The sequence below is a fragment of the Phoca vitulina genome, unplaced genomic scaffold, assembly GCF_004348235.1.
Source record: "Phoca vitulina isolate PV1807 unplaced genomic scaffold, GSC_HSeal_1.0 scaffold1, whole genome shotgun sequence".
NCBI lineage: Eukaryota > Metazoa > Chordata > Mammalia > Carnivora > Phocidae > Phoca > Phoca vitulina.
Genome location: NW_022589704.1, coordinates 77964356 through 77978279, shown reverse-complemented (window position 1 = coordinate 77978279; position 13924 = coordinate 77964356). Strand labels below are relative to the sequence as shown.

General features: G+C 39.3%; 1 pseudogene across 1 annotated transcript in view; it reads right to left on the bottom strand.

Moving 5' to 3' along the window:
- The window catches only part of LOC116631718, a 73023-nt pseudogene extending 59654 nt beyond the window's left edge, over positions 1 to 13369 (bottom strand). The window contains exon 1 of the transcript XR_004299252.1: positions 13227 to 13369. The product of XR_004299252.1 is annotated as a calcium uptake protein 2, mitochondrial-like (transcript). The remainder of the gene's footprint in view (positions 1 to 13226) is intronic.
- Positions 13370 to 13924: the final 555 nt, after the last annotated feature.

Genomic DNA, 13924 nt, shown 5'->3' with positions numbered 1-13924 from the left:
GCCCTGATGTGATCTTCCTGAGATTATGACAGTCTCCCAATCCAGCTTCCTATTTCCCACTTCTCCCAGGTCCAATCCATTCTACAAAATGGGACCAGATTAATTTTCCATAAGCCATCCCCAGTCATACAGCCTGCCTGTTCAAAAACCTTCAGTGCCCCCTCATTCATCATCTACTGAATAAAAATCATATTCTTAGGCGAATTCAAAAGATAAAATATAGTCCAAGACATAGAATAAGAGTCAAGAGGAGCCAATGTCTTAAAAGCTAAAAGGAAAACAAATTAACTGGATGATTATTATAAGCATCCATTTCCATGTTCCATTTAGTTAAAATATTGCATTAAAATGAAACACAAATAATCATATATACCAGTAATCATATATTTGCAATCACATTGGAGACAGAGGTAGAGACATTGCAGGATTAGATAGTGGTTTGTTAAGGAAAATCCAAAGGTGAAGCACATTAGGGGTAGAAGGTCAAAGCCCCTCCTGCCTTTACTGATGCTGAAGCCCTCAGGGTGATTTGCAGGCTTTGCCTGTGTTCACTGATTCCATGTTTATGGGAACATTATCACTCTTCTCCAGGACAGACCTCTTTATCCCAAAAGTCTAGAAATAATTTTGTGTTCAAACTGGAATACTATATACCTAGTCCAAAATTTTTAGTGTAATCTCAAAACAGAGGAGCGTCTGTTCACATGCAGAATAAATAATGGTCCATGATATGGTTTTCCACAGGAGCGTAGCTTGACAACAGATTGTGGTCTAACAATTTGTATGTGTTGTCACAACAATAAAACTATATTGAGTAATACAGGAATGCTTAAGTTCATTAAAGCAGGAAACATGCATACCATTATATAGTATATGCTAGAAGAAAAAAAAATCCCTAGAACCAAGCATTTGTTTTCCTTCCTTCATTGATATTCACTTTTTCCCCCTTAGCCAGACATAGGATATTATTGGTTATAAATAATTTGTGGTCAAGTTTTGGCTTTTATAACAGAATGAGAAATACGTGGATGCTGAGATAAACACTGAGCACATCCTGGGCTGAAAACAAAACAAAACATGTCCCACCCCCTCTCCCATCTCAAACTCAAAGACTTGTGCTTTGCTGTGGCAAACCACTGTTGCACGGCATCGTGGCATTATATGACGGGGCAAGAGAGAGCCACACGGAGAGGTGACAAGGTAGAAATCTGTGATGTGTGACTGTCCTGACGGCTAGCGATGCCTGCAGTCTGTCCTGAGCAATCTGATACTCCCCGTATTTTCACAGGAGCCCACAGCGTCAGTACCGGTTCCTGCCTGCCATTTCAGGATTCAGGGATCACTTCCCGGAGTGTGCTAAGGAATTTCATAGATAAAACAATTGTTTGAACATATGGCTTCCCCCTCCGAAAATGCAGCCTAAAAATTCAGGATGAACTTAAGTGAGAAGATTTAAAGCAGCAGGCAAAGTGTAGGGTTTTTTTAAATGTAGTTTTACAATGATCTCATAGTATCAGAGCAGACCTCATTCGAGTAAAGAAAAAAATGAGACTTTTCTCACGATTATTGGATGTACTATTGCTGATTTTATTTAACATAGGGATTTCTCTGATCCCAGGAAGCTGTCTTACCATATTTACAAAGCCAGATGTATGTTGATTCATGTTTTTAAAAAGAAAGGAGGAGAGAGAATACTATGCCAAAGGGATAAAATCAAGTTTTTCTCTTTGTAGACTTTAATTAACATCAATCCATTTAATTTCATTGAGCACCTAGTGTTGTGAAAATTACATTCAATAAGGGTAAACAAAGCAAAAAGTAAAATCATCACCCCCGCCTTTAGAGTTTAGCAACTCAATAGGAGAGACCTGTAGAAAAGTGGAAAGAAACTCTACCAAAAGGGGTAATCAGCACTACAATAAAGGACAACAGAGGGTCCCCTAGAGCACAGAAGAGGAGCATCTAAGGATTTCTGGGGGAGGAGCTCCCTGAGCTTAATGTCTAAGGATATAAAAGAGTTAAGCTGGTGAGCAGAGGAGAAGATGAGCTTTCCAGACAGGGGAGGAGCAAGTGCAAAGCCTGAAACTGTACATGAGAGAGCTTGCACTTGGAGGCAAAGGGGGTAGGTGGTAAGTGTTTGAGCAAGGTTCTGGTCTCAAACCCAAAGCACCCTCAAAGTGCATGAAACTTGCCTGGGACATGTTTCTCAATGCCTACCCCATGGCCACAAACACTTTTAAAATCAGATGTGCAGGGGATATGAGCCTTCCATAGTATTAAGATCATTGGAGGAGCTTTTTAAAAACTGTCTCCTCAGTCCCAGCCTCAAGATTTTGTCTCAATAGGTCTGAGGTAGGATCCGGGCACAGTATCTCCCCAAGTGATTCTAATGTTCAACCAGGGTCAAGAATCAACAGTGGGGCCGCTGAATTTTAACAAGCTCCCAGGTGATTATGCTGTTCATTACCTTTCTAGAATTGCTGCCCTGAGGCTTGTTGAGCACAAGTTCAACACCTGTCTTCACCAAAGCAATTGTCTTCCAAGTGTGGTCCCTGGACTAGCAGTATCAGCATGACCTGGGTACTTAAAAATGCCAATTCCTGGGCCCCACCTAGACTTACTGGATCAGAAACTCCCCAGGTGAGCACGGGTTGTGCTCTAACAACCCGCCAGGTGATTCTGATATATTTAAGTTTGAGAACCACTCAGTAAAGAGAAATTGGTGTATTGGGTGTGTGTGCTGGGTGGCAGGGGGAAAGAAGGAAAGGTGATATAACACACACTTCTCTCCCTACGTTGCTACTCAAGGTAGAACATTTTTTTTAAAGATTTTATTTATTTATTTGACAGAGAGATTGAGAGTACATATAAGCAGAGCGGCAGGCAGAGGGAGAGGGAGAAGCAGGCTTCCCGCCGAGCAGGGAGCTCAATGCGGGGCTCAATCCGAGGACCCTGGGATCATGACCTGAGCCAAAGGCAGACGCTTAACCGACTGAGCCACCCAGGCGCCCCAAGGTAGAACATTTTTATAATTTTTTTTCTTGGAATGAGGCACATTTCTCCATGAACTGCAAAGCAATAAAAATAAAACAGATAACAAATGATGCTTTTAACTTGCCTTTTGCTGGCATTTGACTCTCCACTGGTCATCCCATCTTCTTAAAGCACCTATAGCTTGATTATTATTTAACAAGGGCCAGGAAATGGTAAGAGTTTAAAATGCAAACTCTTAATGAAACCGTAGGCATGTGTTTTCCACATTCTTACTTTTTCAAAATGCATTTGACTTGGCACATCACATTTTGCCTCCCCAGGATTTCAGTTTAAAGGCAGGGAAGGAGTGTCTGATATTCTTGAGATAGAGGTATGGAGGTTCACTGTAGCCACAGGTTTGGTCAATGCTTTAGGTATTCTCAAATGTCTGCATTTTTTGGCCAGTTTTTAGAAACTTACATTATTGGCAAAGCAAGAAATAGCAATTAAGTTTTAGGGAAAAGCACTTTGAATTTTGACGTCACCTATTATTTCTGGCTTTAGGTTCTCCTTTTTCCCTAGGGAGGCTGCATGCACTTTGGCATTGTAGAGACATGGTTTCAAGTAAGGGCACTGTAGCTTCTGGCGCCAGACCTCCGTCAAGGTATTTAGTATTCCTGCACCTCCATTTCCTTTAGATGTAAAATAGGGATAATAATTCCCCCCTTTTTTAACGTGATTACTGTTAGGAGTAGATAAAATGAAGGATAAGACACAGTGGAGATGTTCAGTTATGTTCTCTTATTAGCCACCCTTTAGCTGAACTGTCGTAGAAGTTCTAGGTTGGTCCGGAATATTCTGAATTTTTTTCTTCTCTTCCCAGTGATAAGCTTGGCATAAGAAAAAGCACTGCAGTGGATGGGTTATCTCATGGGGGCAGCAAACTCTATTCACAATTGAGGCAGAGTTACTCTAGTTAATTATAAACATTAATTCAGTTAATTCAGTTCAGAAGCCAGTGAACTTTAGACATGGCTTTGATTCCATCCTTTATCTTCTTGTTTGGACAGCTTCAAAAATATTTATGGAACAGATTTCATGGCTCAGCCATGGATGCACCATTCCCTCAGTACACAGAAAACTGCAAGAAAATGATGTAGAATGGGGCAGTCAGCTCTGGCCTGAGTGCATATTCAGACTCAGCCCATGTCATATACATTTGGAAACTGCGGTGCGTAATTCTTTATCTGATAAGACATCTTAAAATAAAACTAATGGTCATACAGGGCAACAATCTGACAACTTGTGCATGGAAACTGATGTGTTTTAAAATGCATTTTTTTTCTAATTTTATAAAGGTGATGTTGCTCATTTACCTTATGTTAAGTAACCTCTTGCAGGTCTGGGACAACACGTGTAATCAAACCTAATGCTATTTCTGCAACATAATATGTAAGTATTCACATTAGTAAAATAAATAATGACCAAAAGAACCTCACATTCAGTTCATGTTTTGCCACGAAATCAGTTCAGATCAAGTCAAGATTCACAACCAAATAAGAAGGAAAAATTTTATAGTTTTCAGAACTTTCTGACTTTCAGAATTACGGATAAATTACTGAGGACCTGTACTATATCTTCCTTTGGGGAGTTTTCAATCCTATTAGTTTGCTATATTCAAAAATCTACACGTCTCATGGGCAAGATCCAAAATAGCATTTAAAACCACTTGCTCAAATCATAAAAGGGCATAAGTTATTTCAAATTCAGCTACCATCCTTAAACTTGTGTTGATAATACAAGAAATGTGCACAAGTTATGGCTTCTAGTTTAACTGTGATGGTTTTAAGTTATTGGTGGGAAAAGATAATTATCAAGTTAGAATAAAATGTAGTCTGCCAACTTATTTAATAAATGTTTTCCAGGGTTGATAGAAAGGAAATTTAAGGGAAATTATTTGTCAATTAAAGAAAATAAGACTTCAAAACAATCACTGACATTTTAGCTCCTAAAAACTGTTGAGCAAGTGATCATTGAGCCTGATTCTTCTAGCGCATTCACTCCTCTATTTTAGATGGTTTGCCAAGTCCTAGAGGACTGTAATAGCTTGCTGAGCAGTAGAGCAGTCAAATGGATACATGCAAAGGTTCCATATGACCAAAATGAAAAAGAAACCCTGTGCTAGGATTTCCTGGGCATTATTATGAAAAACACTTCTGGCTGGGTCTATTTTGGATTTTCCCAGCTATAGCTATGCTCAGAATATCTTTGCATGTGATATTGTATAGTGATCTTGTAGGCATTTATTTACTCAGTCTGTCTCCCGATGAAGGGTAACGGAATATGCTACCCAAAATACGCCACTTTGGCATAAGATCTGTCTTGAGATGAAGCTGACAAAAAAAAAAAACATCTCCCCTGCCCAACTCCTATTTGTATAAAAGCAGGACACAAATTTTCAAAGGTGTCCCTCCCTACCTCTCTACCAAGAAGGACAAATGTTAATCACCTGAAGACAACTTAAGACCCTATCAGCCTGGAAACAGTACCAGAGGAAGCTACATGACAAACTTTTCTAACTAGCCTTTATCTTTGCCCTTGGAAACCTAAAACTGCTGTCTTTGTCCTGCTAGTTTTTTTCCAGAAATGTATTTTTCTTTGTTGATGATGCCATATAAGTCAAAGTTCAAAGCCACCTCAAGTGACTCATTTTTCCCTGGGTAACTCCCATGTGTATATAAGGTAAACATGTTAATAAACTTTTGCTTGCTTTTCTCTTATTCATCTTCTATTATAGGGTCTTAGCCAAGAACTCAGAAGGACAAGGAGAAATTATTTTTTCTCCCCTACACAGAAAAAGAAGGTAACTTTTGTTGACCTTAGTAAGTCATCTCCCAACTTATATGATGTACAAATGGATGCTCAGTTAATACTACTTTATTATACTAGTTGGAGGAAATAAGACCATATTTAAATTAAAAATGACATCAAAACTACTAATCCCAAAAAATTAGTAAATTACTTCTTATTAGTACATCATTTTGTATTATTCCACTACAAGAATATAGTAATACTTAAATGTTCTAGTCAGCTTTACTGAATATACTAGATCTGCATAATCTGTGATAATTGTCTGATCAACATCATGTAAGTAATGTATTTTGAAGAGAGCTTAGCCTCACCTGCCCTTATATGAAGATATGCAGCTGTTAATAAAAGGAAAATGAAGAAGCATTCCAGTCTACAAAAGACTTACTTGCTTCATTGCCCTACCCTTCTTTGAATAATTCTGCTCTATCAAATGCTTAGTCTTTCATTTTAATGAATGTGATCTATTTATTTTTGGTAATAGCATCTCAGGAGCACTTAACCATGCTTGAGCTTGACAGTCTAGGAAGACATTTGACTATTTAGAAGGAGTGCATATGTGTCTCTAAAAAAGCCAAAGTATACAGAGAAAACCAATAAAGGAACTGATTAAAAGAAACACACATCAATCCTTTGGGCAAATGGGAGCATGGAGTGAAAACGATGTTTTATCTACACATCTGGTTTGCTAATATATGCGAGTAAGGATTGTCTGAAACATCTTCTCTGTAATTATTCCACTTTAGGTAAAGAATGTCCTCAGTTCATCCAATGTTGGATGGGGGGGAGGGGTGTTGTGGGGGAATGGCAGCAAATGTTTATTGAGTGCCTATTATAGACCAGGCACTGGGTAAGAAAGGCCCCCACATAAAACATGTGAATAAATTCCCCACCCACAATGTTCTTAGTGTATGATTGATTGTATATTCCTTTCATAAATGTCATGAACTTCTAGAAATAAGGGGAAGTGATTTTGAGTGTGTTAAGTTCCAGCTCTTTAAAGCTATTAATATATGTTCGTGTTTTAACATGTTTTTCCTATAAGTTCATCTTGCTTCCAATTTTAGCAATATCCACAACAACATGTTGACTTCAGGACACATGGCTTTAAATCATGACTATACAACAGGATTTGGCGCTACCCCAAAGGACCAGGATATTTGGTGCCGAAGCCTTTTTTTTAAGCACTTCTTTATGAAGAGAAAGGAGGGGGCCAGTTCTTTGATGGACTCATTCTTTCCCACAAACCCTAGCCGCATGTTTATACAGAGAACATAATGGAACACCTACATCGTGAAGCTCTACCATCACCAAAAACAAAAATTCCTACCTCTTGAGTTCCTATCACTTAACAAAATTGAAACAAATCTAAGGGGTGAACACATTGGATCAACCATTATTCAGCAGGCACATGTCTTGCAAGGAAAGAGTCACAGTTAACTATCCAAACACTTGGGACCCAGAATGTTTAGAGATTAGCTAAGTGATGACAGAACATAGCCATCAGTGTTCACATTTAATATTTAAAAGCTGTTAATCAGAGACTTCAGGGCCCTTGAGGTAAATATCTTTTTTGAACATGTTTATAGTGTTCATATTCAGTGTAATTTTTAGACCTATGAACAGAAAAAAATTTTCCTCCTATGTTTCTCAAAAGAAGCTTTAAGAAATTGACCAAACTTTAAGCAAACCACGAAACTTCTATAAATCTGTTTCCTGCCCCTGCTGGATATATAGAATAATATTCCCATGCAGGGAAAGAACTGTTGGTATACTTGAGATTCATCCACAGTGCAGGGCAGGTTATTTACGGCAAAACAAGTCAGCCATTAGTCCTGCCCATTAACAAGTTCTGGTCACTGGCCAGGCAAAGAGATATGTATATAACTGGGGCCTGGACCAAAATGTAAGTCCAGTTCTCAGACCCAGGAGCCCCATTAAAAAACTAGCAGCTGTAGAGGTGCCTGGGTGGTGTAGTCAGTTGGGTCGACAACTCTTGATTTCAGCTCAGGTTGTGATCTCGGGTTGTGGAATCGAGCCCCACATTGGGCCCAGTACTTGGCATGGAGTCTCCTTGAGACTCTCTCTCCCTCTGCCCCTCCTCCACAGAATAAGTGGATAGATATTTAAAAAAAAAAAAAACAAAAAACTAGCAATTGTGTTACAAGGAGAGTTATGATGTGCAGAACAAAAGGGTAACTGCATTTCAGCACTAAGTGTTTGCTTCCTAGTCAAATAAATTAGGAGAAAATGATAGATAAGAGTCAATAAAGGTATCCAGCTTACCTTGGGTAAGTCACTTAACTCTCAGTGTTATTGCATCATCTATAAAATTGGGACATCAGTAGCACCTATCTCATAGTGTTCATGGTAGACAGTAATCATTATCTAAGAGAGAGCTTATTATTAGGAAGTCACACCACAAAAGTAGCCTACATTCAAGTATATAGCATCTGGAACATTCACATTACTTCTATCAGTAAGGCCTTGTCCCCTAGGATAAAAATGCAAATGTAAAACTTTGAAAAGAAACTTACTTCAGGTACTAGTACCGATCTTCAAGTTGGTGAAGTCTTCCATCAAAATGAAGGCCAGAGAGTTAAAAGAAAATGTATGTGGGTCGGGGGGTGTAAGAAGTTCAGAATGAGAGTGGAACAAGGGAAAGTTAGTCTGATCAGTGAGTTCTGCCTAAATCTTGGAAAGAGTAAATAGGCCCTCATTTGCAGGAAAGAACACGCCCCCTGAAGAGGGGAAAAATTATGATCACAGCCTCACTGAGTATCCCAGGTTTGCACATCACCAGCCTTGAGCCCAGAATCCTAGATTTATGCAGACAGACTTAATGAAAATAAGTCAGTAGGTCTAATTAGAAATATGTCATTTTCTTCCCCCACTCTTTCTCTTCCATCCTTTCCTTCCTCCCTCCCTCCCTCCCTCTTTTCCTTCCTTCCATCCCTCCCTCGCTCCCTATATATTCATTGGAGTTCAGAGGATGCATATATTTGCTTCAGGCAACTGTCTGAGTCCTATCAGTTTTCCAACAGAAAATGTTTTGAAGGCTGGTTTAGAGGTGTGCCTAACAGCATGTTGGTGAATATCTAAAATTTTATAAACTAAAATGAAATGAAAGACTGTGTGAAGCCATCCACCTAAATATTGAAAATAAGCCTTAAACGCCTCAATGCAGGTAAAGGGAAGTGACATGCATTTAAAGCAGTTCAAGAGATGATATGGGCAGAAACAGCACACAGAAATGAATTTAGAGCTCATTTCAAAAATTGGGGAGACTTTACTGCATCAATGCTTGTAGTGAGCTTATCTCCTTTTTACAGATGTGGAACGTAAAAGAATTTGATAAATTTTCTTTCTGAGGTCTATATTAAGAAGGGATATTTCTTTCACTATAGGTGAAGCATGAAAAAATATTTAAAGGTTATATGCATAAATATGGATATGTGTGTGTGTGTTGTGAATACATCCATATCCCTGTTCTGAGTTGATCTTAGGAGAGATAGCTGCCCAATAGCCTTAGCTATGCCTAACAAACTTGGTTATATCATCATTGTCTTCATAAATATTCACCTCTACTTAAAGAAGTGAATATTCATATGTATATACTACAGACAAGAGGGAGCCAATGGGTGAGTGTCAGTGTCCAAATGAGTCTCACCAGCACTGCAGAAAGACTTTTCAACCCAGAATTGTTTAACTACCTTTACAGTATCTGAACTGCAGATAAGTTCACATTTTTAGTGAGCTGATAGGGTTCAGAGCATGCCACCCCAACATATGCCACACCAGCATAGGACTATTTTGAGCTGAAGGCTGAGCTTTCTACCCTCACCTTATCTACCTGTAAACAGAACATAAATTCCCCCTTGTGAAAGTGTCTCCTCTTCCCATACCTGAAAGAGGATAACAACCTTATCATCAGAGACGAGATGGCACCAAGAGTCTACATGAACAAACCTTATTAACTAGTCCTTATCTTGCATTATGTTCCCCATATATTTGCCTTCCCATAATTTGCCACCCCTAGAAGCTCAAAGTCCTTTTCTTTTTTTTCTTTTTTTGTCACTTCTCTACAAAATTATTGTTCTTTGCTAAGACGCTATATAAGCCCAAGTTCTAACCACTGCTTTGAGTTACTCATCACTTAGTATTCCCATGTGTGTGCATTATACACATGTTAATAAGCTTCGGTTTGTTTTCTCTTGTTAATCTGTCTTTCACCGTCTAATTTGCATGGCCTCAGTCACTGAACCTAAGACGGGTAGAGGAAAATGATTTATTTCTCTCCTACAGAATTGAACTTAAGAGTTTATGATATATGCCCTTGGGCATGTGGTGCAACTCTACCACAAACAGTCCCATGCTTAACTGCTGATGTATCTGAGACATCTTCCCAGTTACCAAGAATTTATGACAGGCAGAATGAGAGAGGCAGAGGGGAGTGAACCATGTACATCCCACTGAGTCCCAGCTCTTTTATTTATCAAAACCTTAAAACTACAAAACACCTCTTACTGGGAAGGAAGGCTGAAGGTAAGAGGGGAGATTGGAAGCTTCAGCTTCTCTCAAGTGCCCACACCAAGTATGTCTGTCTAGATGTCTAACTTCATCCAGGGCAGAAATTCATCTCTCTAGCGGCCAGAAACAATCCCACACACTACACACACACACACACACACACACACACACACACACACAGTTTCCTCTGGGCATTTGATGACTACCTCAAGAGATGATAAAGCAGGCCCCTCCGCAGGGGATATGTATCAGATATATCAGGAGTTTGGCATACATTGGTTTCTTAATATCCTCAGGTCAACAGCATAAGACATTATAATCACTCCCATTTTACAGATAGGAAACCTGAGGCTTAAGGCCAAAATCACATGGCTAGCAAATGGTAGAACTAATGGTAAAACCAGGTCTATATGACACATGCTTCCAACCACTGCCCTCTTCATTTTGCCTACAATGCATGACAAGGATGCCTATAATTTTGCCAAAGAAGATATGAGCATAATTTCCATGTAAAATCCTTCCCACCTGTCTACATCCAGTTTAGTGGATTAATCAAACTGAAAGAAAAGTAAAGCTAAGAAAAATGTTTTATAGAAACCCTAAAAATTGAGATTCTTTTCAAATATTTCACGAAGATGACTCATCCCACACTCTTCCCGTAACAAGTTCTCTGGCTCTTTATTGAGCCTAGTTTCCCTTTGCTGAGGTTACATTTCATTACTGCAGAATTCCTTAAAAATAAAAACATCAAACATCAAAGCAGAAGTTGTATGACCTATTTTTGATGATCATTGGAAACAATGAGGTTTCTATGCATTTCCCTCGCCTTTATGCTCTTTCTTTGTGATTACTACCATCTTTTGTAATTCATTATACCCCAAGGCAATTACTGCATTTTGGGAAATGCACAGCATTAAAAGGAATTTCCATGCGGGGTTACAGAAACTGAATGCCACATTTCTGAGTAAAGCACCCTTCCTTAGGGCATTGTGGATTAGCCTTTCCATGCCAATAGGGTGGGATGGAGACAGTTTCTTTAGCAGTCCCACAGTGTATTGAAAAGTCCATGAACATAATTTTTCTTTTTGGACAAGTCCATTGGTGACTGCCCAGGACAAGTTACATCCTATGGATCTCTCTCCCTAAACCCAGCTGTTGCTCATTTAGCCACTTAGCTGAGGATGCCAGCCTTTCATGGAGATAGAAATTAAACATGTATCAATCTGAAATCTTTCTGTGATTATGGGTTGTACCCACCTCTAACCAGGACATATCAGAGCTCTGGTCTGACACCTTGGACTTTCAAGTGTAGGCATTTGAGCCAACTGCCACCATCTAAAACCTACATCATCCAACGTAACACAGACCCTTCTCAACCAATGTTGTACTTCAGCATATATAGCCTGAAATTTCATGAGCTTTGTTGAAATAGTGAAAATTAGAGATTTTTTGTCTTATTTTATTTAACTTAATACTTCCAAGAATTGGATCATAATGAGATTTCTACAGCTTTCTTTTTTTTTTTAAGATTTTATTTATTTATTTGACAGACAGAGAGATAGCGAGAGAGGGAACACAAGCAGGGGGAGTGGGAGAGGGAGAAGCAGGCTTCCCACAGAGCAGGGAGCCCAATGCAGGGCTCGATCCCAGGACGCTGGGTTCATGACCTGAGCCAAAGGCATTTGCTTAACGACTGAGTCTCCCAGGCACCCTCTACAGCTTTTTTTTTAACCAAATTCTTAATTAGCTGAAGAGCCAAGATGTGTGGCATTTATTTCAATATTATGTTAAATCTATAATAAATGCTTAATATAAAAGAAGACAAAAGGGATCTTTAACACCATTCAAAGCTTTTCTAAAGAGAAATAAGAAAGTGTGTGGTAGAGGAGAAAAGCAGGCAGGCCTGGAAGATACTCACCCCAGAGGAGAACTCTTCAAATTCAGCGGTGTAAGAGCAGATATGTTGAAGTCACAAACAAGTACTAAATAAGTAAGGAGCCTAACTAATTCCCCCTGTCTGGCAATAAACAAGTTGCCAAATCTTCCAGAACCTTAATTTTCTCATCTTGTTAAGATAAAGTTTACAGTGTCTTCTTCAGAGAGCTGTTGAGATGGATACATGAGGTCACATAGGTCAAAGTGCTCTGTGAACTGAAGGGTCCCTACAAGAGAAGTACCACACTGTCAGGAGGACAGAACATAATGCAACTCTGTTCTTAATCCTGCTCAGCAAACTGGTTAGAGAAAACCATGTCATTCTTTCCCCTTTCTTCAGCTTCTTGTCTCCCTCTAAACCCTTACCATATGTGTGTGTGTGGCGGGGGGGGGGGGGGGGGGGTTGCTCTGCTTCTCAACAGTATTTGTCTCATAACTCAGCTACGACACTATTGTTTGCATGATAACACTCAATTTTGACTATTCTGAACTAGTGTATCTACCATCAGTGACCTGTACTCTTCTGTGAACTTCCACAAAAGTTCAAAGAAGTGAATTGGCTTTTTTAAAAGAAGCTCTACAGTACAGTTATTTCTAACTAGGGAGCTAATAGCAGTTTCTCCTTTGTGGCAGAGAAAATCTTTATCAATTTACCAAAAGATTTGTTTGAGTCTCCTTTTCTATATGAGTGAAAGAAAAGTCTACATGTTATACTAGGTACTGAAAATAAACTCCTCAACAAAAACAGTCACGGTCCCTACCCTTGTGAGGCTTGCAGCCAAGTAGTAAATAATAAGAGTAATGAGAATATTAAAAGCAACAGCTAACACTGATCGAAAGCATAATGTGTGCCAGGGATGGTTCCAAGCAGTTTAAATGTATTATCTTATTTAATCCTTGAATAAGTTGTCTTTACTCACTGTCTCTGGATCTTCACCTCCTCTTCTTTCTTGAAATGACACAATTTAGACTTTTGTTCCCACAATTCATTGAAATCACTGTGCTCAGGGTCACTAACTTTCACCAAGTTGCCAAATCCAATTGAGCCCTTCTCAGTCCTCATCTTGTTCAACCTCTCGGATAGATCTGACAAAGTTGACCTCTCCCTCTGTCTTGAAATACTTCCTATACTTGCCTTCCTGAATACCACTCTCCTGCTTTCCTCTTATCTTATAGGGCAGCTCCTCTTCCATCTCCTTTGCTAGTTCTTCTTCATCGCCCTGATGTCTTGATGTGGGAGTGTATCAGGCCTCAGCTTTCAGACCTTTTCTTACTTCTGGCCTCATACCTTCCTAGGTGATCTATTTGCCTTTGGTAATTTTAAACACCTTCCACATACCAATCACTCCAGCTTCATTTGTGTCCCCTGAACAGTAGACTGCCTATGTAGCTATTCAACTTGTATCAGTTTGCTAGGGCTGCCATAACAAAATAGCATAGACTGGGTGGTTTCAACAACAGAAATTTATTTTCTCAGACAGTTATGGAGGCTAGAAGTCCAAGGGGTCAGCAGTATTGGTTTCTTCTAATGCCTTGCTCCTTGGCTCCCCCCTTCTTCCCATTGCCTTCCCTCTGTGCATGTCTGTGTCCTAATTTCCTCTTCTTATAAGAAACCGCT